Source organism: Palaemon carinicauda, chromosome 20, assembly GCF_036898095.1.
Source record: "Palaemon carinicauda isolate YSFRI2023 chromosome 20, ASM3689809v2, whole genome shotgun sequence".
Classification (NCBI taxonomy): Eukaryota; Metazoa; Arthropoda; class Malacostraca; order Decapoda; family Palaemonidae; genus Palaemon; species Palaemon carinicauda.
In genome coordinates, this window is record NC_090744.1 from 30,217,461 (window position 1) to 30,225,415 (window position 7,955).

The following is a 7,955-nucleotide window of genomic DNA, read 5'->3' on the forward strand; positions in this document are numbered from 1 at the left end:
TGTACATTCTGGGGGGAAAAAATTACATATCCTTTGTAATGAAAAGGATATAGGATTTTTAAATGGTTTTGCTCTCACAATGGGAAATTCAGTCGGTCGTATTTTTTTTTTCTTTTTGATAACTTTGTTGTCAAACAAAGCTTTGTTGTTTGAGGGATCTGTAAACCCATGCATATTTTGACCCAAAGCTCTGATGGACGCGATACATTTTGTATGTGTCGTCTTTTTATGTATTCATACAATGGTTTGTTTATACATTAGTTTTTTTGTGTGTGTTGTATTTTTGTAAACATCATAAAGTATTCCACTGTTATTATTCGTTGGTCAGTATGTATCTATTTATAACTGCGTTTGTTGATAAAAAATTGTATTTCTGTATTCATATGATGGTCTGTTTATACATTAGTTTTTTGTGTATGCTGTATTTTTGTAAACATGTTAAAGTATTCCACTATGTTATTATTCGTTGGTCACTATGTATCTATTTATAACTGCATTTGTTGATAAAAAATTGTATTCTTTCTGTATTCATATGATGGTCTGTTTATACATTAGCTTTTTGTGTATGTTGTATTTTTGTAAACATCATAAAGTATTCCACTGTTATTATTCGTTGGTAAGTATGTATCTATTTATAAATGCATTTGTTGATAAAAAATTGTATTCTTTCTGTATTCATATGATGGTCTGTTTATACATTAGTTTTTTGTGTATGTTGTATTTTTGTAAACATCATAAAGTATTCCACTGTTATTATTCGTTGGTAAGTATGTATATTTATAAATGCATTTGTTGATAAAAAATTGTATTCTTTCTGTATTCATATGATGGTCTGTTTATACATTAGCTTTTGTGTATGTTGTATTTTTGTAAGCAAAGTATTCCATGTTATTCGTTGCTCAGTATGTATCAATCTATAGCTGCATATGTTAATAACAAATACATTCTTTTTGTATTCATATAATAGTTTGTTTATAGATTAGTTTTTGTGTATGTTGTATTTTTGTAAACATAAAGTATTCCAATGTTATTATTCGTTGGGCAGTGTGAATCAATCTATAGCTGCACCAGCCACCCGTTGAGATACTACCGCTAGAGTGTTATGGGGTCTTTTGACTGGCCAGATAATGTTACATTGGATCCTTCTCTCTGGTTACGGTTCATTTTCCATTTGTCTACTTATACACCGAATGGTCTTTCCTATTCTTTTTATATTCTCCTCTGTCCTCATACACCTGACAACACGAGATTACCAAACAATTCTTCGTCTCTCAAGGGGTTAACTACTGCACTATAATGTTCATTGGCTTCTTTCCTCTTGATAAGGGTAGAAGAGACTCTTTAGCTATGGTAAGCAGCTCTTTTAGGCGGAGGACACTCCAAAATCAAACCATAGTTCTCTACTCTTGGGTAATGCCATATCCTCTGTACCAAGGTCTTTCGCTGTATTGGATTAGAGTTCGTTTGCTTGAGGGTATACTCTGGTACACTATTCTATCTTATTTCTCTTCCTCTTGGTTGTTAAAGTTTTTACAGTTTATATAGGAAATATTTATTTTAATGTTACTTTTCTTGAAATATTTGGTTTTTCCTTATTTCCTTTCCTGGCTGGGCTATTTTCCCTGTTGGAGCTCCTGGGCTTATAGCATCTTGCTTTTCCAACTAGGGTTTTAGCTTAGCAAGTAATAATAATAATAATAATAATAATAATAATAATAATAATAATAATGATGATGATTTGATAAAAATAATTTGTTAACAATAAGAAATGCATTCTTTCTGTATTCATATGATGGTTTGTTTATACATCAGGTTTATTTTTTTTTGTAAACATTACGTAAAATATTCCACTATGTTGCTATTCGTTGGTCCGTATGTATCAATTTATAGCTGCATTTATTAGTAATAAATGCATTTTTTCTGTATTCATATAATGTTTTTTTTATACATTTCTTTTGTATATGTTGTATTTTTGTAAACATGACATAAGTATGTATTGGCCAGTATGAATGAATGTATAGTATAGTTTTTTGTAAACATTACGTAAAGTATTCATTTATCAGCATGTATCAATTTATAACAGTATTTGTTAAAAAAATATCCCAAGTATATATTATAGTATATGTGATAAAAATTTCTAGCTTTTACTCGCAATATTATAACGTTTTTATGTAATTCAGCTGCAAATGCCCGCTTAAACATATATGACTATGCATGAGTGGAAACACTGCTGGCAAATATGCTTGTACATGACACATGCCTTTGTGTATTATTTATTATTGTAAAAGTGAACATCCTTCATTATTAAACACATTTAATATTAATGTTACTTTATTGACTGTAGTATCCATCAATCGTATTGTTATTGTTTAGTCGAGTAAGCTGGATTTCAGCAGTGTTTATTAGCTTAGGCATAAGGCCTTATAGACTCTGTTATAGACATCATGGACTTCCTGATAATTCCCTCCGCGAACGGAGTTGGAAGGTCATGTTTTACCTCTCCCCACGTTTGTGTTTGTGAACAGCTTCCTGGTCACAATTTTAATCGTAGAGTAATGAAACTTGCAGGGATTAACTATTGTGTAAAAAGCTGGAAATGATTAAATTTTGGAAGGTCAATGTTAGAAGGTCACAGTCAAGCAAAATATCCAATTCACGTAATCAGCCATAAGTTTGGAAATAGTTGACACGGACTTTCAAACTTGTTTCATATAAGGTCAAACAAAAGGTTGAGAAATAAGCTGTCGTGTCGGAGGCCTGCGCTCTGAGTGCCCCTTTAGTTATCCTTGTGTTATACCCTGAAGTATTTTCCCTTGTTGTGCTTTAGGTAAACGAACCTTTCCCATTCCTCTTCGGTGTTTGAATCCAATTTCCCATGAAAAGAAAAGAGAAACATCTTCCAAATTACTGTTATAAGTAAAAAGGACATTTAATCCAAATAGCTGATACCCTTCCCCTACTCGGATCCACCCACTGTGTACCATCATTGCATTCTACCTGCCAATGCTTGGTAACTTAAGCAAGATATAGTTACTAAAATGGGCCAGCTATAGAGTTTGCCTACTTACAGTTACTAAAATAGGGCAGCTAAAGTTTGCCTAAACATAGTTACTGAAATAGGGAAGCTAAAGTTTGCCTAAACATAGTTACTGAAATAGGGAAGCTAAAGTTTGCCTACATACAGTTGCATAGGGGCAGCTATTAAGTTTGCCTTAATATAGTTGCTGAAATAGGGAAGCTGAAGTTTGCCTACATACAGTTACAAAAATAGGGCAGCTATTAAGTTTGCCTTAATATAGTTACTGAAATAGGGAAGCTAAGTTTTCCTAAATATAGTTACTAAAATAGGGCAGCTAAAGAGTTTGCCAAAATATAGTTACTAAAATAGGGCAGCTAAAGAGTTTGCCAAAATATAGTCGCTAAAATAGGGCAGCTAAAGTTTGCCTAAATATAGTTACTAAAATATGGCAGCTAAAGTTTGCCTTAATATAGTTACTGAAATAGGGCAGCTAAAGTTTGCCTAAATGTAGTTACTAAAATATGGCAGCTAAAGTTTGCCTTAATATAGTTACTGAAATAGGGAAGATAAAGTTTGCCTAAATCTAGTTACTAAAATAGGGCAGCTAAAGAGTTTGCCAAAATATAGTTAATAAAACAGGGCAGCTAAAGTTTGCCTAAATATAGTTACTGAAATAGGGCAGCTAAAGAGTTTGCCTAAATATAGTTACTAAAATAGGGCAGCTATTAAGTTTGCCTTAATATAGTTACTGAAATAGGGAAGCTAAGTTTTCCTAAATATAGTTACTAAAATAGGGCAGCTAAAGAGTTTGCCAAAATATAGTTACTAAAATAGGGCAGCTAAAGAGTTTGCCAAAATATAGTCGCTAAAATAGGGCAGCTAAAGTTTGCCTAAATATAGTTACTAAAATATGGCAGCTAAAGTTTGCCTTAATATAGTTACTGAAATAGGGCAGCTAAAGTTTGCCTAAATGTAGTTACTAAAATATGGCAGCTAAAGTTTGCCTTAATATAGTTACTGAAATAGGGAAGCTAAAGTTTGCCTAAATCTAGTTACTAAAATAGGGCAGCTAAAGAGTTTGCCAAAATATAGTTACTAAAATAGGACAGCGAAAGTTTGCCTTAATATAGTTACTGAAATAGGGAAGCTAGTCTGCCTAAATATAGTTACTAAAATAGGGCAGCTAAAGAGTTTGCCAAAATATAGTTAATAAAACAGGGCAGCTAAAGTTTGCCTAAATATAGTTACTGAAATAGGGCAGCTAAAGAGTTTGCCTAAATATAGTTACTAAAATATGGCAGCTAAAGTTTGCCTTTATATAGTTACTGAAATAGGGAAGTTAAAGTCTGCCTAAATATAGTTACTAAAATAGGGCAGCTAAAGTTTGCCTTTATATAGTTACTGAAATAGGGAAGCTAAAGTCTGTCTAAATATAGTTACTAAAATAGGGCAGCTAAAGTTTGCCTTTATAGTTGCTGAAATAGGGAAGCTAAAGTCTGCCTAAATATACTTACTAAAATAGGGCAGCTAAAGTTTGCCTTTATAGTTGCTGAAATAGGGAAGCTAAAGTCTGCCTAAATATACTTACTAAAATAGGGCAGCTAAAGAGTTTGCCTAAATATAGTTACTAAAATAGGGCAGCTAAAGTTTGCCTTAATATAGTTACTGAAATAGGGAAGCTAAAGTCTGCCTAAATATAGTTACTAAAATAGGGCAGCTAAAGAGTTTGCCTAAATATAGTTACTAAAATAGGGCAGCTAAAGTTTGTCTACATATAGTTACTGAAATAGGGAAGCTAAAGTCTGCCTAAATATAGATACTAAAATAGGGCAGCTAAAGTTTGCCTTAATATAGTTACTGAAATAGGGAAGCTAAAGTCTGCCGAAATATAGTTACTAGAATTGGGCAGCTAAAGAGTTTGCCAAAATATAGTTAATAAAATAGGGCAGCTAAAGTTTGCTTAAATATAGTTACTAAAATTGGGCAGCTAAAGTTTGCCTGAATATAGTTGCTAAAATAGGGCAGCTAAAGTTTGCCTAAATATAGTTACTAAAATAGGGCAGCTAAAGAATTTGCCTAAATATAGTTACTGAAATATGGCAGCTAAAGTTTGCCTGAATATAGTTACTAAAATAGGGCAGCTATAGAGTTTGCCAAAATATAGTTACTAAAATAGGGCGGCTAAAATTTGCCTAAGTATACTTACTAAAATAGGGGAGCTATAGAATTTGCCTAAATATAGTTACTAAAATAGGGCAGCTATAGAGTTTGCCAATATATAGTTATGAAATATGGCAGCTAAAGTTTGCCTGAATATGGTTACTAAAATAGGGCAGCTAAAGTTTGCCTAAGTATACTTAATAAAATAGGGCAGCTATAGAATTTGCCTAAATATAGTTAATAGGGAAGCTATAGAATTTGCCAAAATATAGTTACTAAAATAGGGCAGCTAAAGTTTGCCTAAATATAGTTACTAAAATACGGCAGCCAAAGTTTGCCCTATGGATCGTAGGGCTTCCGGTGAAGTTTGGGCTTGTGGGCAATAAGTGATATAAAAAATTTAGGTTCTTTAGTTTCTGGGTATTGCTAACATTACTTTGAACTTAATCTGCCTACATTTGATAAGCGCCTTGATATGTTTATGATTAATACACTAGTATCCAAGAGTACATGAAATGTCTGTAATATGTGCGTATCTGTACTTGGACTTTTTTTTTTTTTTTTTTTTTTTTAGTTTTTGGAAAGTAGTACTATTTTTTTTTTTCAGTTTTTGGAAAGTAGTACTATTTTTTTTTTAGTTTTTGGAAAGTACTATTTTTCTTTTTTTAGTTTTTGGAAAGTAGTACTATTTTTTTTCTTTTAGTTTTTGGAAAGTAGTACTATTTTTTTTTTAGTTTTTGGAAAGTAATTCTAGATATATTAGATAGAAAAAATCTCATATAAAGAATCTCGTAAATATACAAATATGTATATTTCAATTAGAATTTTCATCATACTTTTGCTACAGATTTTTTTTTTTTTTTTCCTATTTTGAATGTTGTCCCCTGTCCTCTATAGAAATTCTATTTTCATAACACATTTTTCTTTTCAGGTAGGAATTGTGGGCGTATTGTTTAAATTATCTATGGCACAATTACACGAGGTTTAAGTGAGTTATCCGTATTTGTTTTATAAGGGCACTGATACAGTACATTTGAAATCAGACAAAATGTGGATTTGTATTGTGCCATTAGTTTTTTTTTTTTTTTTTTTTTTTCAATTTTCCATCTTGTTGTTGTACATCTTAATTTTTTCATCGTAGTGTAACTAAAGTTTTTTTTTTTTTTTTTTTTTTTTTTTTTTTTAATGCAGTTGTGTGCTGAATGGTCTCACAGGCCCCAACGCTTGGCCAAAATAGCTAAAATCCGTAAATTAATTTTCATTTTACCATTAGATTTGACACTTTGCCGATTGAAAACAACCTGTGAAACCAGGTGTACTTGCTTTCTTACCTCTAGATAACGAATGATATTTTATTTCTAAAGATTAATCTGTGTAATTTTGGAGTTTTGTATCTCTATATTACTCTGTATCTTTGAAGTTCTAAATTTGCATGAAGTTATAAGTTTCTGAACTTGTTACGCTAAATAGACTGATATCTGGATTTTGAAAAGGTATTAAGTACCCGTGGGGTTAGGATAACTTGATTTTTGAAGTAACAAAACTTGTAAGTAATGTACCGGGTGTGTTTTACTGGGAAACATTTTAAGGTAGCGCAAGTTATAATTCGTCCAAACTTAAAATGGTGCAAGTTTCGAAGTGTGAAATAATGAAGTTAGAAAATAGTAAAGGTTTGAACGTACTTTTTGTCTAACGCAATAAAAATTTTATATCTTGCTGGTTCAAAAGTGTCAGTACTGTGACAGTCCTTAGCTGACAAGGATGGTGAGGTTGCAGACACTACAAGAAACTATCGAGTTTATTCCATCGAAAGTTTTGAAAATATATTGCTTGTAATGTGCGGTGCTCATTTTTTCTATTGCAGATTATTCAGTAATTTTGATAGCTTAATGGAAATTTAATATTTTATATATTGAAGGGGAAATTACTGTTTTAACTATTTGTTCATGAACGCAAAATCATGAAGCGTAATTATGCCTTAATGGAAGTCAAAGGTTCTTTTGTTTAACAATATGCGTCTAGTGTAATTATTTTAATTTTATGCCAGGTTCAGGAAGATGTTAATGGATTGTGGCTAATTATTATTAAAAAACTTGTTAAGAAACTGTTGGGAACCACAGCAAGATTACTACACCGCTTTTAAATGAAGTATCAGAAAGTGTTCAAATCATTAAATTGAGGAGATTCGTTTCAAAGAAATTTGTATGTAAGAAAATTATACCAATGAACACGATACACACACACACACACACAAACACACCCCCATCTCACCAGTGTATGACTACTTCCTCTCCCCTTACCGAGGGACAAAGAGTTGAGCATGTTTAGAAAATTGAATATATATATATATATATATATATATATATATATATATATATATATATATATATATATACTGTATATATAACCATGTATATATACTGTATATATAACCATGTACCATGTATATATACTGTATATATAACCATGTATATATACTGTATATATAACCATGTATATATACTGTATATATAACCATGTATATATACTGTATATATAACCATGTATATATACTGTATATATAACCATGTATATATACTGTATATATAACTATGCATATATACTGTATATATAACTATGCATATATACTGTATATATAACTATGCATATATACTGTACATATAACTATGCATATATACTGTACATATAACTGTATATATACTGTACATATAACTATGTATATATAACCATGTATATACAGTATACTGTATATATAACTATGCATATATACTGTATA